At 40.4% G+C, this 25231-nt stretch overlaps 1 protein-coding gene across 3 annotated transcripts in view; it reads left to right on the top strand.

The window, feature by feature from the left end:
• The first annotated feature begins 9007 nt into the window (after positions 1 to 9007).
• The window catches only part of MID1 (midline 1), a 333537-nt gene continuing 317313 nt past the window's right edge, over positions 9008 to 25231 (top strand). For all 3 annotated transcript variants that reach the window (XM_031671144.2, XM_072956833.1, XM_072956827.1), the window contains exon 1: positions 9008 to 9403. The gene's annotated coding sequence lies outside the window, so the exon portion shown is untranslated. The remainder of the gene's footprint in view (positions 9404 to 25231) is intronic.

Here is a 25231-nt window from a genome sequence, read left to right as displayed (position 1 = left end):
TTTTCACAAATGTCTTTTTTCTGTTCTAGGATCCCATCCAAAGCACTACATTGTATTTAGTCCTCATGTCTCTTTTAGGCTCCCCTGGGCTGTGAGTTTCTCTGTCTTTCCCTTCCTTTTCAAGACTCACAGTTTTGAAGAATCCTGGTCAGGTATTTTATAGAATGTTATTTATTATAGCTGCTACAGTCTGAACATTTGTGTCTCCCCAAAATGTATAAGTTGAAATCCTAATCCCCAATGTGATGGTGTAATTCTCATGATTGGGATCAATGCCCTTATAAAATAGGCCCCACAGAGTTCCTTAGCCCCTTCTACCATGTAAAGATACAAGAAGTCTGCAACTCAGAAGAGGGCGCACACCCTACCATGCTGGCAGCCTGATCTTGGACTTGCAGCCCACAGAACTGTGAGAAATAATTTTGTGTACAAGCCACCCAGTCTGTGGTATCTTATTATAGCAGCCCAAATGGACTAAGACATTAGGTTTATCTACGTTTTTTGTGATTAGACTGGGGTTATGAGTTTGGGGGAAAATACAAAGGAAGTGAAGCACTCTTTTCAACACATCGTAACATACTATCAACATCACTTATCACTGGTAATATGTTCTTGTTGATTTCTAATACCACTAAATGCACATTGCACTTAATTTAAAAACAAGAAAATGCAGCATTTTATGTGTTTCACTATAACATAACTTTTGAAACTCTTCCAACTTTTAATTAAGTTGTTGTTATCTATCCTGAAATATGAATGTGTACCTGACATATAGTATTTAATCACTATTACTTGATGAATGAATGAGTATCTCTGTATCTCTCTCCATTGTCATCTCTGCCATGGCTCAGGGTTCCTAGAGGGGGGGAGGGAAAGAGAAATCTTAAGCAGCCTAGATTACTAACCACTCCATAGTCCAACCACTGTTATTGATTTGGGTTTTAAAGAGTTAATTAAAAATAACTTTGGAAAACTGGGGAATATTTTCATCCTCCTAAAAGGATGTTCTCAGTTTTCTTTCTATTTTGATACTCAACTGTGGTGTTGTAAACAGTGCTGATGGAGTGAGAGCTAAGCATCTAGGAGTCAAGCAGTACAGACCCTGGGAAATTGGGCCGTGGTGTAGAATTATTACTGTAAAGTTACTTGTTTTCATTGCTCTTTGAGGATTTTCCCTCCCGCATGGTGATTTGCCATCTCATTAAAAGAGAAACTCGCAACGACATCTTGAAACACCTGCCTAGCCAAATGGAGAAGAGGCAGCCTTTTAAGAGCTGTGGGTTTAGCTTCTCTGTAGCATGACCGAGTTTTCCTGCTTTACCCAAAGCAGTGCATTTTACGCTGCCAACAGATTCAGTTGAAAGATGCAAAGTAAAGTGAACTCTTTAAAAATTCAGCTTGCTTTACTTTGTGGAGCATGCATTCCCTCCAGGCTAAGTTTAAAAAGCCAGAATGATTGCTAGCCTTTACTGGTGGTGCTGGTGGCACTGGTGGCTGGGTGGCGGGGAGTGGGGCAGGTAATGTTGAATGAAGAAGTCATTCTCTTATGCCAAAGTGACAGGGAGGGTGTAGCTCAGTGGTAGAGTGTGTGCTGAGCATGCACGAGGTCCTGGGTTCTATCCCCAGTACCTCCATTAAAAAATAAAATAAAACAAAACTCTTCAAAAATAAGTAAATAAATAAAGGCCAAAATATCCTGGATGGTGAGGTGATTTCTGGGAGTCAGGTGGGTGGGGAAAATCTGTAATTGTAATCTTTTGTCTTGAGAGTAAACATTCTTGACGAAAAAGAAGGTGCAAAACACCTTTTCTCGCCCATTGACCACGGGCCCACGATTCAAACTTCAGATGATAGGTCTGCAAGGGAAATAATGAACAATTTTCCAGCCTTTGCTCCTCTTTGAGTTCAAAAAAAAAAACCATGGATGACAGAAAGGGCTTTTACACCTAAAAATCACTTTGAAACCGAATTTCAAAAATTCACTCCCCAGGACAGTTCACACAGTCCAGCAGCCTGGGTGTTTGGGTACTTGGGCACTGAATTGCAAAGGCAAGGTTTCTTAAGATAAGCATTTGTGTTTCAAATTTCCCCCACTTGGCTCTTTATGATAACAGCTTTCATAAATAGCAGAGCAGTTGAAACATTTATTATTGGAACAGAAATGCAATTACATGCAGATGTTGTCCTGTGATTCATTGCTTTGTGCTGCACACATTTTCAAGCTGGAGGAAGAACAAGCAGGTCATCAAGTCATGGCTCTCGGCTGAGCTCCGCTTACTCTCCGGACTTGAGTTATCTCATCTCCTTTGTGAGTGTTGCCACAATCGAGTCCTCCGTGGCCCTTCTTGGCAGCCTGTTTCATTGTGCAATTACTCCAACTACCGTCAATAATGTCTTTTCATCCAACATAAACGTTCTTTACTTAATACAAACCTGGTTCTTTCCCCCAGCATTCCTGTTCCGAGACCTATAAAATGACCACCCGGTTTATTTTTGTAAGTGTGTCATTGTTTTCTGCTTTGGGTAGTATCGGATCGTGATCAGAACTATGAAGGCCATACTAATGGTTAGATTGAGATGGAACCCCTGGAGGTGGGATGGGGGTGACATCAGTCCTGGATGTCATTTGTCATGGATGGAGAGACTTTTGCATAAATGCCAAGGGTTTAAGGATTAGTAGTGAAGATGCCAGGTGCATTGGTTTCCTCTTGCTGTTGTAACAAACGATCACAAGCCCAGTGGCTTAAAATGGTCCACATTATTATCTTACAGTTCTTTAGGTCAGAAGTCCAACACATGCCTCACTGGGCTGAAATCAAGGTGTCTCCTGGGTTGCGTTCCTTCTGAAAACTCCAGGGGAGAATCTGTTCCCAGCTTCTAGAGGCTGCCCGCATTCCCTGGATCGTGGTCTCCTTCCTCCATTTTCAAAGCCACCAATAGCAAGTCAGGTCTTTCACATCACATTGCTCTGACACTGATTCTTCCGCCTCCCTCTTCCGCATTAGGACTTTGTGATTACATTGGGCCCACCTGGATTATCCAGACCACTCTTATCTTGAAGTCAGCCTTTTAGCAAACTTCATGCCATTTGCAGCCTTAACTCCTCATTGCCATTTAACTTAACATCTACACAGGTTCCAGGGATTTGGATGTGGACATCTTGGGGAGGCCACTCTTCTGCCTACCACAGTAGGGAGAGCATTTTAGGTGTTGGGAAGAACATATACAAAGGCCCTGAGGTCTGAACAAGACGGGTATGTTGCAGAAGGAGAAAAAAGACCAGTGTGGGAGGATGCAATGCTCTGAGATTAATTTAGAGAGGCTGGCAGAGGTCAGATTCTAGAGAGCCCTGTGGGCCATGGTCTGAAAACTAAGTTGTGTTCTAATTTATAAGAGGATACCACTAGAAGTTTTAAGCGGAGTGGCATGACCGGATGTATATTTTTAAAAGATGGTTTTGGTTGCTCTGAAGAATAGACTATAGCGAGGCAAGGGCAGAAGTAGGGAGAAAATTAAGAAGCAGTTACAATAATCCAGTTCAGGGGTTCTCAACCAGGGGTAGTTTTGGGCCCCCTACCCAGCACCCAGGGGACACGTGGCAATGCCTGAAGGTACTTTTGGTTGTTGTGACTTGGGGTTAAGGGGAGAGAGAGTGCCACTGGCATCTAGTGGGAAGATAACAGAGATGCTGCTGAGCATCCTACAACTCATAGGGCAGCCCCCAGCACTGAGGATGATCCAGCTCTATGGCGCTGAGGCTGAGAAGCCAGGAGTGTCTGAGGCGATAGTAAGAAGTGATCAGAATTGGGATTCAGGGTCATTTGGACAAACACCCATAACTAGGATTTGGCTTTCAAGGACTTTATCAAAGGAAGGGGAGGCTATGGGGCTGACTGCAAACTGGACTAGATTAAAGAGGGAATGAGTGCGGGCTATACTGGGGAGGGAAGGAGAGGTTATATTTAGATGCTGAGCTTTCCTTCAGGCACCTAAAAACACATACCACGTGACTTCCATTGCTTTACATATGGGCTGTGTTTTCCTAGGTCCTATGCATTTGATATTTGCCTAGGTACCCCGGGTCCTATGTCCTTGTCCATCATCACTAGCTTGGTGACATTAGACAACTGACTTAACCTCTCCTTATCTCCATTTTCACCTGTGTCTTAAAAAAAGACAACATTTGCTTTATCAACCTCTGCTATTTACAGAGAACTTGGAAAAAATTAAAGGGGCTCTATAAATATATTCTGCTTTGCAAATTTTTCTTCCCCTTAATTTCATTATTGTAATTCTTCTTTCTAGATTTTATTATATTTTTCATTAATATTTTTATATCTGAAAGACAGTATAATTGATAAATATTTAACAAATTGAGAAGGTAAATTATATTTTGGATTTTATTTCCATGACATTTTCAAAAAATATATATTCCAATTCTTTTTGAATATTTAATGAGGAGGCTGGTGTAGTAACATTTTTGGCTAATTTATTTTACCAGTCTATTGACTAGCACCTGTGTGGAAAGCACCACTAAAGGAACTAGGCTTAAATAGGGTCCCTCTTGCCTTCTAGGCACTTGCAATAAATTTGATTACCTTGCCATTCTGGGACAGTTCTTATGCTATAGAGAGTAGGGGTCTGCAAAGTATAGCCCAAGGTTGGCCGCCCAGTTTTGTAAATAAAGTTTTATTGGAACACAGCCATGCCCATTTATTTACATATTATCTATGGCTGTTTTGGACCACAGCAGCAGAGTAGAGTGGTAACAGAGAGACTTGTGGATGGCAAAGTCAAAATATTTACTATCTCACCCTTTACAGAAGTTTACTCACTCTTGACCTAGGGCACCTAGTCTTTTGGAAATTTCTGCTTTTGCTTCTGAATTTGCTCTGGTTTCTTATTTCATATAATGTGGCTCCCCAATGAAGCTGTATTCTGAGAATGCCTATTTTCCAGTGCTTACAAGGCTAATACCACCATACCAAAGGCTTTGTGAGTAAGAGTGCAAAGCTGCCAGTGTATATTCAACTTTTAGGCTAGCATTAGCTCCATATACTTTTTCTACCATCCATTTTGTAGACCTTTCATTCCAGTCCTCTTTTTGCCATGATTGAATGCAAGCTTCTTTCTTAACATCATTTTTTCCCCAACTCTTCAAGGTCATATTGAATTATAATACAATCCTCTGAGGTGTTAGCTATCCAATTGGGCACCATCTGCAAATTAAATCAACTTGTCTTTTATTGCATCACTCAAGTAACTGATAGAAATATTAAGAAAATCCTGCCTCAGGACATCCTTTTAAAATGTCACTGTTTCCCTCAATGTTCAGCCAGAACCACTAATGATCTTTGAGTCCACCTTTAAGCTCCCACTCTTCTGGAAATTAGTTCTAGTTAGTAATTTCCAAACTTGAAATTATACTACAGATGTCATGAATATGCCTACTTAATTGATTTGTTCCTCCAGCCAGATGAGTTGCCTCATCTGTCCTGTCTTCGTTTGTCATGTATTCTAGTTCTCTCCTCTCTGTCTCTGAAGTTAAGCAGGACCAGAGGGCTTGCTCTGGCCAATAAAAGGTGGGCAGAAGTTTGTGTCCCTTATGGAGTGAAGTTTTGAAAGGCAGTTCTCAATTCACCAAGTCTCTGGTTCCTGTCTGAGCAACTGTGGAAGTATGTGTTGAAAGGAACCTTCAACAGCTTGGGTTCCTGAGTGGCTATGAATAGGAGAGCCCTTCCTAGTGATCTGGGTAAATGTACAGCCTGAGTGAGAAACACACCTTTGTTGTTATAAGCCATTGAGATCTGGGGGCTGCTTATTACCAGAGCATAATCTCACTCATCCTGCCTGATACAGCTCTTGAGCACTATAACATTATTGTAGAAAGTTCCATCAAAGCTAGGGACCATTCTTTTTCTATGTATCCTCTTCTTTGTGTATTCCTCACAGAACCTTATTCATTGTGTATACCAATTAAATGTTTATTGCATGGAAGTGAATTAATAGTAGATAACTGGCTAAAATATTTAGGGAATCTTTCTTACGCTTTTCCATCACTTTTTAATACACAGAATTAATGATAAAATAACTCCCTGTACATCCAGCTTCCTAAGCATCTTCAAGATGTTTTTCAATTGAACATGCTAGTCCTCCTCAGTTGTTAGATACAAGGACACTGTTATGATATGGGTGAATGAAGTTTTACCTTCACGTGATACTTACTTTATTTGTTTCAGCCCAGGTCCACCAAGTCTAATCATAGTAAGGCCAGCCTCTGGCTAGTGAGAGTGTCTGCACTAACTATAGTGAAAGCATTAGCTTGGACATTTGCCTATTATTATTTCTGTATTGATGTGGAACTTCGATTAAACATTGTGTGTTATAAGAAACATAGGGAAACGATAAGAGTTTCACATTTCTTAATATAGATGATATAGATGTGCACAATCTTTCCTTAAAGGTTGTTAGCTTCATGAAGAGGGGATATGCCTCACTTGCTCATGGCTGTATTCCTACGGCCTAGCAGAATGCCTGGGCCACAGAAGCATCAGTAAATATGTGGAATGATTTTTTAAAATCACGTTAGGTTCTTGCAGTAATCTATGAGATGTGCAGCCATTTTTATTTCTACTCTGCAGGTGTGGCTCAGAAACATTACAAGTAACTTACCCCAGGTCACACAACCAAGAGATGGAACTAGAATGGAAGTATCTTCTGCCTATGAGGAGAGTGTGGTATATACCCAGGGTTCAGTAGAAAGAGCAAGCGTTCTGGAGTCTGATAGACCAAGACTTGAATTAGAGCTCAGCTACTCATTAGTTATATGTCATTGAGAATTTCTCAAATCTATCCCCTGATGTTTTCTTTAAACCACAATGATATTTTCTCCCCTTCAAGTAGGTCTTGGATTTTATTTAGTTTCCCATAAGTGCTATTTTTTGGCACGGTGTAATTATTCAAGCTGTAAGTACTCTCTCATTGGGGTCTTCCATGGTTAGATTAAATTCATGCTGCTTCAGTGACCCAGTCTTTCCCAAACCATTTCTTGAGGCATCCAAAATGGATTTAGTGGAGGGTTATATTCCCCCTTTTTGAAATATGCTACTTTGAGATCCAAATTTCATTTTGACCTTCCAATTCAATAATTATAGCCTAAGATATCTTGTGTTTAAAACCTAAATGATTGTTTGCTTAGAATTGTAAGAACAAATTTGGAGGCCAGCTTAAAGCACTTAAAGGTTTAGCCTGCCCTGGAAAAAAGCACATTCTCTGTCTTGCATCAACATGTTAATAAAGTCTAAAGTTCCTGCATAAACAGAAATTGCTTCAGCTGGAATTATGGGAACAAAAAGGGTGCAGGATCATAAACGGACTGTATTAGTGAAAACCACTTACCTAGCATGGCACAAAGAATGTTATTCCGGATTAATGGAAACCCAGTAAGTAGAAAACACTAATATTCCTTCCAGTGGGACGGTCACAATGAGTCTTGATACAACAGAATTATGTATACTGTGCACAGAAAAAAAATGCGTGCAATATTTGCAAAGTTAGATTTTCATAATATTTTATAACCCAAATTTGTATTCAATAAAAATATACATAATATCTCATTTTATGATCATTCTGGAGGCATTTAAAGGCAGTCATTTTCACAGTAAGTTATGACTTTCTAAAGAGTCTTTTAATCAGTTCATATATTGCATTTAAACTCTCTGGATATATGATTATTTAAAATTATATTTAAGTGTGGAAAACTGCCCTTTTCAATGTTTGTGTGTCTCTTTAAGTTGATTTTATTTATGAAAATTCTCTTAGAGTTCAGTTGTAAAATATCTGGGATCTGGGATCTGCCACAAATCAATCACGAGACTTTGGACCAGTCACTTTATCTCTGCAAGTCAGCTTTGTTATTGTGAAAAGGAAATAACACATGCTTCCTGTGGCAATATGAAGAGAACTTGTATGTAAACGTCCTTGCCCAGTGGAAAATGCTCTTCAGAGATTAGCTACTCTTCCTGCCAGTGTGATTATTACACTCCACTGCTCTGGGCAGAAACTTTTCACGATTGGCTTATCGGTGCTGGCTTACGTAGCGTGTGAACATGCATTGTCTCCCCTTTCCCTATCAGACACCTCAGACACAGCACTGAGCTGTTCTTGCTAAGACTGTCGCTATTCAAGGAGCAGTCACCCAGTGGATGAAATAGGAACAAATGATTCATTTTAAGATAGGTTTAATTAGCAGGCAATCTTTACCTCCAACACTCAGGTACTGGAAAGTCTTGAGTCTCTACATCATAGTGAGACTTCCGTGGAATTGGCTAGACTTAAAAAGAATGATTACTTTACTCGGTGGTAGATAAATATAGGGGGAAAGAGGCAATTATTAGACAATTGACATGTTACATACTTGCATTTAAAAACTGTTTTGAGCCTAACATTAGGCTTTCCATGGAGTTCTTTTAAAGCCCCCGTTTCTTATCTTCTTAAGTCTAGGAGGTTGTTTAAAAAATTTTACATGTAATTATGCAAATTCACAAGTCTTAGATTTCTTTCCTGAAACCATCAAATAACACTTCAGAATGTGGGCTCAGGAGGGTTATTTCAGGGAGTAAATAGATGTCATTATGTGTCATTTTGCCCATCAAAAAGTACAGTAGCAATTACTGCATTGTAAAAGGACTCAACACCAAGTGATCTTATTGCATTATCTACTAAAGGCCTGGGAAATTTGAATAACTATGAGTTACTCTGTTCAAATAAGGCATTTGATCCTTAGTTGATGGAGGCTTATTCATGTTCTATTGGCTTCTTGGAAAATCACTTCAAGACAAGTTACCCTGGTTTTAAAAACATGAAAGACAAATGATAATATCTCATGCTTTGGTTTCTCTCCCGACAATGCTTTCAGATAATGTAAGGTTGGTCACGGCTCATGATATAAAATACTAGCTGTTGACTCACAGTTACACTAGAAGGGCCAATTTTACAGACTGCCGGGATAAAGATGATTTTAATTAACTCGCACAAATCCCTTTGTACTGCAACCAAACCCTAGGCAGGCTGACTGACTCTGAGCCACTCTGGCGTGTGGAGAGTTAACCAGGTTACCGGGATTCCTAGTTAACTTCTTTCACCAGGAATGCAATTCATGTTTACCTATATAAGGAAACCTGTTAGGCTGACCTGAGTTTGGCGGATTTTTGCGCTGGCTGGGAGGCGTGTAAGCACACAGCCTGGAGAGGGGGAGTGATTCCGAGCTGGACAGAGCAAGCTTCCTGAACGCCCCAGCCATTCAGCTGATCCGAGGCAGCCCGCTTGGAGGACCTACAGGTTTGCCTCCTGCAGATCACAGTTAAGGAACAGCAACCCCGTCCTGGGAAAAATGGGGAAGCCGGTGAGTCTTACCGATCTCTCTCTGCTCGCTTCTGCTAAGTGGCACGCCTCACTGCTCTCACCCAGGAAGCGAAGGGAGAGGCGTCGCTTAGCCTCTCACCCCGCAGCTCCTTCCTGAACAAACACAATGCTTCACAGATACCTCCAGACAACTTTTCCTGCCTGTTTTGCACCCCGAGAATCCACAGAGGCAATGATTTTTAGCACCTTAGACATTCCGGAGAGGGTTTTTACTAGCCAGGAGTTTCTCAACCACCGCGATAAGCAAACTTTCTCGTCTTGGTTGCACTCTGAAACAGTGGAAATGAGCCTTCGGGTGCTTTGCGAGAAGGCTGAGTCCCCAAGGAAGTAATAGTAAATCTAAGTGGGGTTCTTAAAAACCACAGGCAGCGTGATATTCTGCAGAAGTGCAATTTGTCACTAAAAAGGCAGTCTGAAGGTATCGTTTTTCATTCATGCGGCAGCAATATCCTTGCATCCTGCACATGTAATAAAGGACACCTTCTGAGACACTGAGGAAAGAAAGAAGCCGAGCTGGGCTCTTTGTTCTAGACAACTTAAAGAAGCCCGCTCTTGCCTTTTGACAAGTAGCGTATGTCTATTTATTTATAAGTCAAGAACGATGAATATGGGCTTTATGTCAAAAGCATTGTGGTCGATCGAGTTAAAATTTTGCTATATTCTATATGTATGCAAAAATTGAAATCTGAATGTTATTAAACACGGAAATGTGAAGTTGTTTAACAGACTTGCAGGGGAATTTTAGCACTACTTGGGAATGGGCAATTATCAGAGGCAACTAAGTGAGACAGAAGGAAAAACTATTCTGCCTGGATTCTGGGGCATAGGCAAAACTTCTCAAAAGAAAGTTGGGTTTTTTTTTTCTTATAGTATAACCATCAAAAGTAATTTTGGAATCGAGTTCAAATTTTTTATTTTTATGGCAAGGTGGTTTTCTTAATTGAAGTTAGTGTGGAGAATTGTTTTGAATGATTTGAATGCTCATCTATCAGAGAAATGTCATTTTCTATCACACACAGTGACTTAATCCTAAGAGTTTGGGGGAGCAGGCAACTGGCACCAGGACCCAATTTGCAATTTCTCATATTAAGAAATTAATTTCTTAAATTAATTTCCAGAAAAGTAATCAGTGCAAACAAGCAGATTTGAGAGAATGACCACTTTTTAAAAAAAAAAATTGCAAGTCATCTTCCATTCCTTAGTGAGGCTATTAGTTTAATACAGGGATTGGCAGCTGCTTATTCATAAAAACAAAAGCTGTGGCCAGTTTTATTGAAGGCTCTCAACCTGAAAAAGCCTAACTATTCACAGTAACGTGCTTCAAATGAAACCTACTCACCTCAGTGAGAATGAGACGGAGAAAAGCAGTGTGTGTAATACAGTAGATGTTGTAATAAATAAAATTCTTAATTACACAAGCAGCAGAACTGAGAAGACTAAGGCAAATGTTTTAAAGCTGGGTATCTCCTAGATGCTACTCAGAAAAACAGGACTCTTGATATTGTATTGCTTTCGGTGGGAATCAGTAACCCAGGAGACAAAAAACACTATTTTAAAATATACGGTTAATAACAGATGTTTATACCGGGTTATCTCACCCTGTCGAAGAGATGGCCCCAAGCCAAATCAACTAGCACGTCTGCCGTTTTTTCTGTGAGTTGATATATACACAGTTATTATACACTAATTACATCAACAGCCGAGGGAATATATAACCAGACAGATAGATAAGTCTTTTGGGGTGGGCAGGGCTGGGGGTAAGCATGGGGTTTTCTGAATCTCATGTTTAGGGTTCTCCTGGCCAGTGACTTATGAATTACTGTCGATGACTGGGAGCCCTGACTCCTAAATCCATTTCCCCTTGGCTCCTCCACACCTCATTTGGGGGCAGTAATCGTGATTATTGTATTTAACACTTCAGCGTTAATAGGGTTCCAGGAGGATTCCTTTTTGAAGATTAAAGTTATTTCAGTGGCAAAACTAATTCTCCAATGAAAGGCAGGTCGGATGCTGGAGCGTTGCATTAGCTCTTTTCAAGTCACTGGTACTGTGTATTTGTGTGGACATTGTAACCGTTCGGCAGCCTCCTGAGGTCTGTGAAATGTTAGTAAGTGTCCTGCTTAAAGGGATTGAAAAATACTGGGGGGAAAAAGAGTAACAGAGCCTTAATATGGTCATTTGCTAATAGTGGTGTGACTCCCCGGAAAAGTGTAGCATATGAAATGTGATTTGCTGCAAACTTCCTTGACGGCTCCTTTTTTGCCTGATTATTCGGAGGAACATTCTTTAAGACAAAGCTTTCTAACAGATGGGCCATAGAGCACTGGGTGATGATGAGACGGTTATAGACATGCCCAGAAATTGATCCCTCTTGGCATCTGGGTCACCCCGCTCTGCCTGGGCTCGATGTATCCCCCGAAGGTTATCTCTGAACCGTGTAGTTTCCTCAGTTTGCCCCAGTATGTTGTACAGATAGGATCATGATGTGGAAAAGCCAGGAATCTGCCTTTGACAATCCAGGCCCAGAATATAGATAGAGCAAGTCAAAACTCAGTTACACTGTGTTAACCTGAGCCTTGGGGCTCAATGTGAAGAAAGAATTGCCTAATTTTTTATTATCTTTCATCCTGTTGTGGGGACATCGAGGTTCTCTGTATGTCATCCAGTTTGCTCTCTTTATTCCATAAAGAATTTAAAGAGGTGTTTGTGTGTATGTGTGTGTGTGTGCGCGCATGTTGTTGTTCTATTCTTTTTTTTAATTAAAAAAATTTTTATTGAGGTATAGTTAGTTACAGTGTGTCAGTTTCTGGTGTACAGCATAATGTCCCAGTCATGTGTATATACACACATACATACATACATACATATACATATATTCGTTTTTAGCGCAGGAAACTATATCCAATATCTTGTAATAACCTTTAATGAAAAAAATATGAAAACGAATATATGTTGTTCTATTCTTAAAGATCTCCTGGAAAGCTGGTGGCAAAATGTTTCCTCCTGGGATCCTTTCTAAACATTGAATTATCATTTATGTTTCCCTTTTCTCAAACTGCTATCACTGTTTGACTGAGATTCTCCTGCCACCAGTGTGGCCTAGTCCAGAGGCAATGACGTCAAAGAACCTGGTTTCAAAAGTTATTTATTAAATGTAAATTCTTTCCTTAGACACTGTACCAAATTTGTACACAGCGTTCCTATCCCTGGTGAACTTTCTCTGGCTTTCTCTGCCTCCCATTTGACATTAATTACCTTTTCAAAAACATTTTGCGTTATTAATTCCTGTTACATTCATTCAGCAAATATTTATTGAGTGTCTTTTGAAGTCCTCTGCTAACTACTCTGGAGGAAAAGCGGCTATATAAGAGACAGATGAATTTAAACCAAATCTTCATGCAACTGATCACTTTTCTGCAAAGAGAAATCTTATGGCCCAAATGATGTGCAGTGTATGTAGCATGATTTGCTCCAAACTTATTCGACCACTCACTTTTTGACTGATTGTCCTGAGCGTCATTCTTTAAGCCAGAGCTTTCTAACTGGTGAGTGCAACACAGGTAACACACAGGTCAAGATGTTCACATTTTTTCAATAACCGGATGACTTCCAGGTCAGACCATGTCAGGTAAATGCCAATGAACTTGGCGTGCTTAGAGGTGAAAACACCACCTTGCTCCCTGCAAAGCATCTCTAAATGATAGAAAACTGGATGATGCCTCTTTACATTTTGCTAACATAGTATTCAAGACCACATTTTCTTGGATTATCAGGGACTCCCTGGGCACTACATTAAGAAGAGAGATTTCCAGAGTACTGGGTAACTCAATAGCTTTTATACTGGCTTTTAACCACTGGAAATTACTAAGGTACAAGTTCCAATGTCAGTTCTTTGGAAGCAGGCAAGAGCATCTGCTGTTACTTCTCAGGTCGTAGATGTAGGGCTTAGAATCAGGTACCGTGAATTAATAACTGGCTTGTACCAGTAGGATTTTCCAAGTATCTAGGGCATTTGCAAACCCAATTTAAAATATATTTATATTTAAAGAAAGCTTCACTGGCGAGATGATAGACATGACTAGACTAGGACTTCTAGTGAAATGTAAAAGTAGGTTTCCATTTTTTAATTAATTGCTTGCAATCACACATAGAAGGGAATCTTGTGTGAGTGAACCTTTCAGATACATTGAGTTATTTTCTATATTATTGCCAAGTGTTCATTTAATTTTAGTTTTTATTTAAAAGGAAAATAAAAATGGACAGCAGTGCTTTGCGGAATATAGCATTCTCAGATTGGCTTGGTATTTAATAGGTGGATCTGCATAAAGAATGGTTCTAAATGTATGTGTTCATATGCTTACACTCTCTTGTGAGTTGCTCTTCGCTTGTCTAAACTTGAGACAGAAATGAAATTAAGCAGAACCTCCTCAATTTGACAGTTTGAGTTTGAACACGTGACGGAATTGGAATTTTGGTCAAAGAGCTTGAGCCAGGAAATGCTGCATTATTTATAGGTGTTGTTCTGCAACAGAGGCCATGGTTATTTAAACCAAAAATTATTTTCCCCCCTGAGTATCTCATTGTGCAGTTATTTAGATCTGTACTGACACACTCATCATGTATTGCCTGAGGGAACAAAACAGTATATAAACTACTAGAGAACGGATAACAAATTTACTCAAACTGATATACTTGGCTTAAAGTTAAGAAACAAAGGAATAGCAGTGTTTCCCAAGTTTCTCCCAAAGTAGTGGATGATGGGTTTGTCCAAGTCATCTTTAACTTCCCTGGGATTCAATTTCCTCATCTATCAATGGAGACGTAAATACACAATTCACTGGACAGTTATGAGCATTGAAAGCACCTAGCACAATGCTGGGCATGAGGCCAATCAATAAGTATTAGCTGGATCTGAAATGGATGGGAGTGGATTAGGTATCTCCAAGTAAACAATTAAGTGGTTGAAGAAATAGAAGGCAAGCCCTGCTGTCCCACATGTAATTTGGCCCACTTGCTGATTTAAAGTTTGCTTTTAATGAAGCATGATATACTTTCTAATGTCTTGTACCAGGTCCTCTTTCCTTATTTGTGTTACCTGTTTGTCCCCCGTAGGTTTTTGTGTTTGAGACCCTTGTCTTAAAGGCTTCTTCCTTCTGTAGCAATCTGTGTTATCTCAAACATAAGCTTCCCCCTTTTAAGGTATTTTCCCAAAAGTAACACATTTTATAAACAAAAGAGAAAATACTTCATACTAATTAATTTGACAGCTTGAAAGCTTTTCCAGCAGCAATGGTGTGAGAGACTAGGCTCGCAAATTCATTGATAAAATCCACTTGTTTTATTAACAACAAGTAGACCATCTCCCTGGCTTCAGTTTGTACCAATGGTTTTCCAGGGATCTTGAGGATGGACTTTTCTAAGGTGTTATGCCCAAGGTTATCCTCAGATCCCACTCTCTTTCTCCCACTGCCTGCCCACCATGTCTCACCCCAGTGGAGAGTAACATTGAATCTGATGTTGCTCCTATGATGTAGGCAGAATGTGTCCCTTGGGCTGCTGTGCCCTGACAAGAGTTCACTCCTGGCTAAGGCAAGTGGGGACCATATGGTGTTGGTTTGATGGGGAAGCAGGTTGAGAGGTTTGACAAGCCACAGGCTGAGTGGCTTAAATACCAGGCATTTATTTCTCAGAGTTCTTGAGGTTGGGAAGTCCAAGATCAAGGTGTCTGCAAATTCAGTGTCTGGTGAGAGCTCTCTTGCCTGGCTTACAGATAGCCATCTTCTCACTGTGTCCTCATATGGTGGAGAGAGAGAAATCTCTCTTCCTCTTCTTGTAAAGGCACTAATCCCATTACAGTGGCCCCACCCTCATGACCTCATCTAACTCTAATTACCTCCCAAAGGCCCCATCTCCAATACTACCACATTAGGGCTTAGGGCTTCAACATATGAACTTGGAGGGGGGCACAATTCAGCCCATAGCCAGGCTTTATCAAAATATAGATCAAGTGATTCTCTATTTTTGACTTATTTTCATTGCACTTGAGATACCATATGTTATAAGATACAACACTAAGAAAAGAAATTCTTCCATTTAGGCTGTAACGCAGTGTTTTCTTTGCATGGAAATATTTTCTGCTACCTTTATGGAAAGAATTCTTTGAGGCTTATTTAGACCAATATTTATTAAAAATCATATATTCCTCCTGTGCATATATAAAATGGAAAATATAGGCAAGATGAACTTTTTAAGGTTCCAACTTTTCTAAATCACATTTCAATTGGAGTTGTCATGTGTGTACCTTTCCACACCGTGGCATTACGCTCTGTGCCAAAATATATCATTTTTCTCCCCAGTAGATTAAATAACGGTTTATTTTTTTGGTGGGTGGGGGGAAGTAATTCGATTTGTCTATTCATTTATTTATTTACTTTTAGCTTTTATTTTATTTTTTAAAATTTATTTACCATCGAAGTAGAGTCAGTTTACAATGTTATGTCAATTTCTGGTGTCCAGCGTCATGTTTCAGTCATACGTGTACATACATATATTCATTTTCAGCTTTTCTTTTTGAAGAGCTTCTCTATTGTCTCTGAATCTCTACTGAAAGATAATAACCAGAACCATATTCCTTCCTGAAATAGTCCTACCTGGGAATGCCGTTACCCCTTTATACACCCAGGAATATCCACCAAGTGACTACACTTCTCTGTGAGCTAATTCTTTAACTGTTCTAACACATGTCCACAAATGCATTAAGAATCAACACACTTGGTGGGTTCCATTGATCTCCTAGGTGTCTGTCCAGACAACTTTCCTCTAGTCCAGTCTGAGCCCTGAGAGGATTTCTCTCTGGCCTGGGGGAAACCCTTCCCCTTTCTCATTTCTTTGAGAGGTTTTGCCAAATGTGTGACTTCTCTTCAAATGGCGGAGGAGGGGGCTTGTTTCAAATAATGCCTAGAACTCAACAGAGTTGACAAAAATATAAACTTCTGTAACTAAGAGGGTTCATGGGTGGGTAATGACAATTACATCATGACTGCAGACTGGGCAGCAACAAGTGTAAGATACATCCCAACATCAGCCACATTAAACTGTAAAGAATGTCCCCTGAGAACTCATGAAGTAGAGTGTATCTCCCCCATCCGATAGTGATGCCTAAAATCTCAGCATCAGGGCATGACTTAATTATCTTTTAAGGCAGCAAGAGTGTTGTGGTAGAAATTAATGGCTCTAGAGAGAGCAACACGTGTAGTTGCCATGTTTACTGCTTTTGGCATGAATTTCTTGTCTATTAAGACTAAGAGAGCAAGATCCTGTGAAGATGGGACAAAGAGTGAGATAGGGATGAGGATACAGGAATGGAAAGAGGGCAGGAAAAAAGGAAAAAAAGTTCAACATTCATTCAACAATATTTATCAAATTCCTGCTGTGAACCAGGCATCACCCTCCATACTAAGACTAAAGTGGAGCCTGCACTCAAGTAGATAACAGCCTAGAGTAGGAGACAAGCACTGATGACATGTCATGCAAATGAGAGTAGAAGTCTGCCTAGAATCAAAGCTATAAGGCGTAGTTATATGTCACCAGGAGATTGTACTGGGAGGATTTAGATAATCAAGGGAAGTCAGAAAGCTTCCCCACGAAAGGGATGTTTCAACTCGAGCTATTAAGAAAAGACAGGAGTCAGTGTTCAGAGGGGCAGGAGATGACCCGACTATAACGGAGTTTTCAACAAAGGATGGCATTAATCTTTTGGAAAGACCACATTGGCAGCAACTTAAGGAATAGACTGGTGGGACATCAGAGTCAAGGTGGGTGAGCCTAGGAGAGGGGTCCAGATGTTACAGAAACGACAGGCCATCCAGGAAACAAGCACCACTCGGAGGGCTGGAGTACTCAGATGTATTACGCCGGCGGGCTCAGAGGGGCTTCTGCTCCGAAGCTCTGAGCACCTCCAGGACGTGCTCATGAGGTTTTACAGGGTAAAGTACAAGCTTGGGGTATTCGGCCAATGGGCATGGAACAGCTTTAGCAACATTATCATCACAAAAGTGGAGGTGGGGAGGCAGCAAACCAACATTCCAAAGCCAGATATGTATCTTTGAAAATCCAGCTGGCTAGCAAAAAAACATGAACAGCAAACCAACACTAATTAACTTAGATTTACAAGTTAGTCCAGCAGAACTCAGATCAGTATTCCAATACTTAGACTTGTGAGTTATCTTGTTAGCCCAGCCCAGCCTCTCCTTCACATTCCTAGACCTGTGAGTTATCTTGCTAGACCAGCCTGGTTTTTCCTTCACACAGAGAAAGATGATGTCTACTTGTACTAATAGCGTGGAGGTAGAGAAGAAGAGAAGTGGATGGATTTCATTTATATTTCAGAGGTGAAATAGACAGGCAATGATGAGGGACCAGAAAGTGTCAAGTCAGAGTCCCAGGAATTTGGTTCACCTAACTAGAGGAATAGTGGTATCATTAATGTTGTAGGGAACAATGAAAGTTGACTTGGTTTGAGGATAGGGAGAGGAATGATTTGTAGCCTGATGGAGCGGAAAATGCATAAGCTTTGGGGTTGAAAGTCTTGGTATGGGTTCAAGTCCTAACTCATCCATTTACTGGCTCTGTGATCTGAAGTTTCTCTGAACCTCAGTTCTCCCATCTTTAAAAATGAGGCCGTAAGCATCCACCTCACATTAGTGGTTGGAGATCCTACATACATGAGTTATTTCTATTACTCCCAAGTTCACCAGTAAGGAAACCAAGAGGAAGAGCAGCTATTTTCAGTAACCTCCTAGGGGGTGGGGTCCTGTGTGAGAGTTTTGACAGCTAAGATCTCAACACTCTGTAAGTTTCTGTAAGTGGAATTTCTCTCTGTTGATAATGTACAGGGCAGCTGTTAACTTCAGTTGTCTGGTGAATTCCTTCTATTTCATTCTAAACCCCTCTCCTCCTCTCTCTCAGCCTGGATTAAGGGATCCCATATAGGAATAAGCTACATTGCTTTTCTCAGCTGAGATCCCTTATCACTTGTAAGAGGACTATAGGATTTAGGAAAATGTAACCAGAGAGTTTGCACTAACAGATGAGCACACCCGATTAACTTCACACTCCCTGTAGGGTTTGGGTGAAGGCTTTACCATTCTGTTTTTCTAGCATCAATTTAGCGACAGCATTTTATACGACATGTGTAATTCCACTGCCCTTGAGTGACCTCAGCGAATTCCTTTCTGGCTTCCAAAAATTCCCTCATTAAAGGGAGCCATTAGACAGTGACAGCTGCAGCCATAGGCTTAGGAAAACCTCAGAATGGTCAGGTGAAGGGGCAGAGGGGGTTAAGCCCTGTGGAATCCAGGTATTAGCTTCCCTCTCTGCAGGTGTTCTGGCGTTGCAAGATCCTAGTCATTACCAAAAGTCTCCCCCTGTTGCCTGGTTCCACTTCTTCCCTTCTCTTCTTGACACACAGTATGGTCTCTTTATTTTAGAACCACTTATCTCTCAGTGAATTAGCAGAAAGATTATGTTTCCCATCAGGACCCCATTCAGTTAGTTTTCCATGCAGGAAACACTTCTTTTCTTATAGAAAAACGAGTGGGAGAAAATGGGAGGCATTTCATTTGGTCATTTCACTTGTTTGGGTAGCAGAATGTAAAATATTTGTGCGGCCTTCCAGGTATCCAGGTTCTGCTTGCTTCTCCATCTGGATATTTACGATTTTACCAGATAGAGATTAGGGTGTGTGGGAGGAGTGGAGGAGGAAGTGGAGGGGTGGGGGGGGGGCTGTTATCTGAAATGGAAGTCTTAGGCATGCTTTTAAGAGCTTCCTCTTTTCCACCACCTTCCCTGCCTTCATAATTTTTTCTCTCCGTGGTCCATTTTGATGCAAACGCATTTCAAGGTATCAGAGCAGTTTAAAAGGCAATTCTCGATCCGAATTGTATCTCCCAGAGGGGCTGCCATTTCACTTCATAAAGACCCACTTGGCTTTAGTTGTGCTGAGTTCATAGCAGGAGCATTCCATAGAAATTTTCAATTAGCATGTGCAATAGTAGTTGCTCCAAGTCTGTGTGTTTTAGGAGTTACAGTTCACTAGCAGGAAGCCAGAGCTAGACAGTGTCAAACCAGAGAGACTTCACTTTGCCTGTGAATGCAGTTACCTGCCAGTAAATCATTTGCCAATAGTTCAGAGATAATGATGGAACCTGGTAGAATGATCCAGAGTGAAGGTCACAGCAAAGAGAAAGCACATCAAACATTACAGTGAATAAAGAATGGTGAGAACTTCTGTTTCCAGGCCCCCAAATAATGCTCTTGCAAAGATAAAGATGTAAGCTTTTTACACCATTGGGCCTTCTGGTCTGTTTATCCTGCTCAGAAAGTCTGAAATTGGGGAGGAGGAAGGTCTCCGCCAACAGATTGTAGGTCATAAATTAGTTAATAAAATCTGTCCCCTGTTATCTCTGAAACTGCCTATTTTATATATACTTGTCCATTTGATTTATTTGTTTCTCTGCTTACTCCAGGCTGTATTTTGGTAGCATGAGTCAATGTATGAGTTTTAGATTATACAAAAGCTTATTTTTAAACGACCTGCCTTCTGTGGGGGAAATAACAGTGTATGTGTGTGTGGGGTATAAAATTTATTGCTGTTGACCAGGAATTTCAGAGTTAACTTTAGATTTCAATGTATAACACTGGTGATTCCAATGAAACATGTATACTGTTATATGCCAAAGTATATTTATTTTTTCATAAAATTAATTTTTATTGCTGCTTCCAAGACCTTTTCAAGGCTTAGATTGTTCCTGTAGAAAATTTGCACATATTACTGTTAGTACACCCACTTCTTGCTTTATTAGAGTCACAATGGATGATAAAGCAATACTATATGTGTCTATGTATGTTTTTATGTATATTACATATATACAAATGTATATGTCCCTTTGAATTTCGTCTATATTGAGAATCGTAAGCTGTAGTCATTGTTGACTAGGTTGATTTTTTTCACAGTCAGATGAAACATATAAGAAAAAGAATGTTACAATTTTTTAAGACCAAGTATAATGATTTAGAAGACAAGTGGAAGTCCAAAGAGGTCAAGGGTAAAAAAAAAAAAAGGAAAAGGAAAAGAGATAAAAGTAAAGAAAAGAGTAGGAGACAGATGGTAGAGGAAGGGAGGTCCCAAAGCAATAAAAATTTGCTCTCCTCCCCCACCCCAGCCAAAGGCAACTACAGAATAAAGTAAGAAATGAGGTGGTAACATTAAAAAATCAAGAAATATGAAATGAGACAAAAATGGTCATTGTGCTTGAGTTGGTGGGGCTGGGAAGACATTGTTCTCAAGGCATCTTGCTGAGAAAGAGGATTAGACAGCACAGAAATGAACATGGGCAAGTGATGGAAGACAGCACAACTTGGGCGAAGGGGGCTCTGTGTGTCCACAGAAGAAGAGACTGGCTGTGTAATAGTGTCCTGGTGTGTTTCATCCCCGTGAAACTGACCCCGGAAGATGGCAGGGCTTGTGTAGTCTTTGTAACTAGTCCTAGTCTGCAACAGTAGTGTGAACGCAATTTGTTTTTTAGATGTGTAGCGGGAATCCTGGCTTCTAGGCTGGGAGGTGCTCCAGAGGAGGCTGGCTGTTCCTGATTTAATAAACGATTATTCTTGAGCAGGAAATGATAGCTGGGTGGCCTAAAGAGTTAATCCTCCAAATGCCTTCCATACTCCCAGGAGTCATTTATTGAGCCAGAAGTGCCTGGCTTCATACTTATTGGATGCTTTGAATTTCTGAAGGCGAGCGGGAGAGAGAGGTAGTCCTATCTGAATCCATTTCCATTCTCAAGCTTTACCCAAGTGCCCAGTGCTTGACTCAGGACCTGCCAGGCTTTGAGCCTACACATGAAATTCCAAATCCAGTCTCTTGTGGGTTTGGACTTGCTCGTTTATTTTTACTGTGTTGTGCTCATGATAACTTATGTTTATAATTCAGCAACCCGAGGAATTGTTTTTCTGGCCAGTTCGGATCTTACAGTCAATCAGACATTTCAGGGCCCATTGCAGGAAATGAGTTTGAAGCAGCATGTTCCCAGTGAATTATTAATTCTTACCTGCAGCCGGCAGTGCTAACTTGGTGTGGTCAGGGAAAGCTTACCCGTTGTTGACTCAAAGTTACGCAGCTGTATTTAAAACTCCAGTGAGCAATTCTGAAGATGGCAAACTTTACTTTGATACAGTGCCATAGCACCTCTATTATTAGTGCCCTGGTTAGAATGCAAACATCTGCTTGCTTTTATTGCCCATGTGTTACTTAAGATGGTCTGTTTCTTTATGACGTAAATCCCTGGAATCAACGGAGTATTTTGAAAGACTCTTCTAGCATTTCCTTGAAACGATCACTCTTTACATTTGTTTAATAGATAGCTGGCACTTTAGGTACACAAAAAATTAGAGAGATCATATTTTCTACTTTCCTGACCTTTTTCAAGGATGACATTATGACTCAAGTACCCTGGCCTGCAATAGAATGTGTTGTTTTTAGGGGTGGTGTGAATCGTAGGTCTACGTAGACACTTTAGGGCAAAAGAAACCTCTCATTTGCATTTACTGAATATGGGGCAGCCGACCTGCTGGCTTTTGCTCACAGACTCGGCTTTGTGGGTTTGCCTAGTTCAGTTTGCCCTGCACGGGTTTGCTATTTCCTTCCCTGCATACTTAGCTGTCATATGCTAGGTAATCTCTTTGTCCTCCAGGCTGTGCTCCAGTCCAGCACAGATAAGCTTCAGGGAAGCAAGGGATGTCACTTAAATTCCAACGGACTGGCTGTATTCGAGGGCCTCTTGGTGGTCAGTTTTATCTAACTCTTCTGGCAAGTAAGGGTTTGAAGCCCAGGGGAATGCTCAGGAAGATGAGAGCCATGGAACAAAGGCTCGACCTATGGGAAAAATAAAACCCATCAGTTATGAGCCCAGATTTGAGACGAAAGGAATAATGAACATTAAAACGGATCTACTTACCCCACTGATTGAAAAGGCTTGAGAACACGTGTCTGTACATACTGGGTCCTGTAACTTGTAGACTGATACCAAATAGGCCAGCTGGATGAGTACTCTCATGGTATTCCATAAAATATGGCTGTTACTCAGATCCTAGGATTGCAATGGAGGGAGGACTCTTCCATGGAATTCCCACATAAGGAGATCGGAAGATGATAATTTGAGGATTATGAAAGTTCCTGAAATTTTCCAGAGAGTTAAGACAAGGACTCATTGGGAACTCCGAGAGACCAGACAGAACACAGGTGGGACTGTTAGGTCATAATGATTTCTTTCCATTTAACATCTGTTTGTTTTTTAAGCTCTCTGGGTTCCAAATATTGACTTTATGAAAATGGAAGGGAGGAAATGAGTGTGGACCAAAGGGAAGCAATTGGGGGTGGGAAAAAGCACACCCAATGCCTCATGACTGGGGAGACAAGAAGAATGGGATGGAGAAATTTGAGGCCATTGCATGAAGTAAATGTAACAACTACAATGTTGTGTTTAAGAAAAAGAATATAGTGTTCTATAGTCGCAAATATAAGGATGTGAGAAGGGATATGAATTACAGTTCAAGTTAATTTCATGTAATTAGTTGAAAAGACTAGATGAGTGGTCTTCAAACTTTTTCAGTATTTGAGTATTCACTGCCTCCCTCCCTCCCTCTCTCTTTCATACACACACACACACGCACACACACTCAGATGTGCACATGATGCAAATTATGCCCCTATAAATAAACCAAAACAAAATGAATACATATGTGTTGCTTCTCATCCCAGCTAAGGAAAGATATAGAAAAGAAGAACCCGGTTTGTATTACCAGCCTCGGTTTTCCACAGCCACCATCAGTAGCTGCTAACGTCCTGTCAGGATGTGCAGAATGGCATAGAAGTTAGCAGAACAAACTTGTGAGCCCTGCAGACCTGAATTAGAATTTCTGGCCGTGCAACTTTCTCGCTGGACTGCCTGTTCTTAGCACTTACCTCTTTGACCTTGGTTTCTTTTACCACCTGATTACGAGGGTCATTTGCTAAGAGTAAATTAGAAGATGTACGTGCAGTGTTTTTCAGAGAGTAAGTGTTTGATAAACGCTGGCTAGTATCATCCCCGCTACATCCCTAGGGAGCAATGGCCCAATATTTGATAAACATGGAACTATGGAACTGTCACTCTGAAGGACGACTCATACAAAGCACACTGCCTCTGGGGGAGAAGGTGCCCACTAACAAGCTTTTGAATTTGTTGGTTAATACTGCTTTTACTCCAAATCACTCAGAATTCTTTTGACTTCCCTCAGAGGTCCATGGACTAAGGCGGGACTTAAGATCTCTTTGTTCATATAATCCATGAAGAGGGTTGAGAGCAGGTTGAAACAGTGACCTGCCAGGGTTGAAGGTGGACATGCTTTTTCCCTCACCCTGTCCATTCAGTTGACAATAGACTGCTTTATACCTTTAAAGAATCCTTCTGAGATGAGATCAGCCTGAAGCTTTGCATATAAAACATTACTCAGTAAATCTGAACGAATGCTACTAAAATATTCAGTGATTGCCAACAACTGTTCTAACATATGTTGGCTCAAAACTCGTTTGTAAGCGCTTTGCCTGGTGACAAATTCTCTGTGAAATACTTGAACAAATACAAAGTGAAAATTTGCTTGAAAGATGATGTTTTTACCCAGACTGGTTTTGTGTTTCCTCTTGGATCGGAAACATGTCCTTTAGAAATCCACATGTCCTGAAGACACATTTCAAGAGGCCAAAAACCCTAGTCAACAACAAAATTCTATTCTTATAATCCTATAAATGTGCAAAAATGGCAGCGTTGTTGAATGATGGAGATGAAGATCTGTAGCCATTTCCTCTTCCTGTCACTCTCAAGGAAACATTCTGCTGATGGGAAAGAAACCCATGTTGAAGTCATCCTAAGATTATCAGTAATTGTAAATTTCCAAAGTATTTCATTGCTGAAGTCTACTTACCAGAAACACTTCAATTTACTTTTTCCTCCTTTTAAATGCTGAGGCATAGATGATTTATTTGCTTGTTTTACTGAAAGGTAGATTATAAAGCTTATATCTCTCTATGGTAGTTTATAACAAAGAACACCAAGGAAAACACTTAGATTTTTCCTGTCCTTCAAGTGAGCTATATGGAAATTAAAGAGCACAAGTTTTCCTTGCTAAGTGATCTTCAGTATAGATGTCATGTGTTCCTTTACACATACCTGATCCTTCAAGAATGCTTATTTGTCATAATACCATTCTGTGGAAGTGTCAGTTACTCTCAATCTTACAGAATAACCAACAAGACAGAACAGCCTAAAAGCTCAACTTCAAAAAGCTTGAGACATCCCTACCTTAATGCTGGAATTTGGATCATCTGGTGAGACAGTATAATTTGGTTTCTTAAGTAGAAAAATTGTAGAAGGAGAAGCTGGGGCCTGCCAGCTTACCTGGCTGAGTATCCATTGCCTCCTTTCTCCTTTATTGTTCCATGAGGGGCACTTCTGAAAGAAAATCTGTCTGTCACAAGTACCTTTGTTTACCCACACGCCTCCCCAGACACACTCTCAAGTTCCATTTTGTAATGGGATTTTTAAAACAATATTCAAAATGGTGCATATGTAATTAGTTTTTCCCACACGAACATGGAAATAATTCCATGGTAAAATTATTTGGAGTCAATGCAGTAACGCCAAAGATGTGATTTCATTGGTGTTGGTGGTGGTGGTTTATGCAACAATTTCTGCAAGCTTATTGTGTTCAG

The sequence above is a fragment of the Vicugna pacos genome, chromosome X, assembly GCF_048564905.1.
Source record: "Vicugna pacos chromosome X, VicPac4, whole genome shotgun sequence".
Lineage (NCBI taxonomy): Eukaryota > Metazoa > Chordata > Mammalia > Artiodactyla > Camelidae > Vicugna > Vicugna pacos.
The sequence above is the reverse complement of the archived record's forward strand: the minus strand, read 5'-3'. Positions and strand labels throughout refer to the sequence as shown.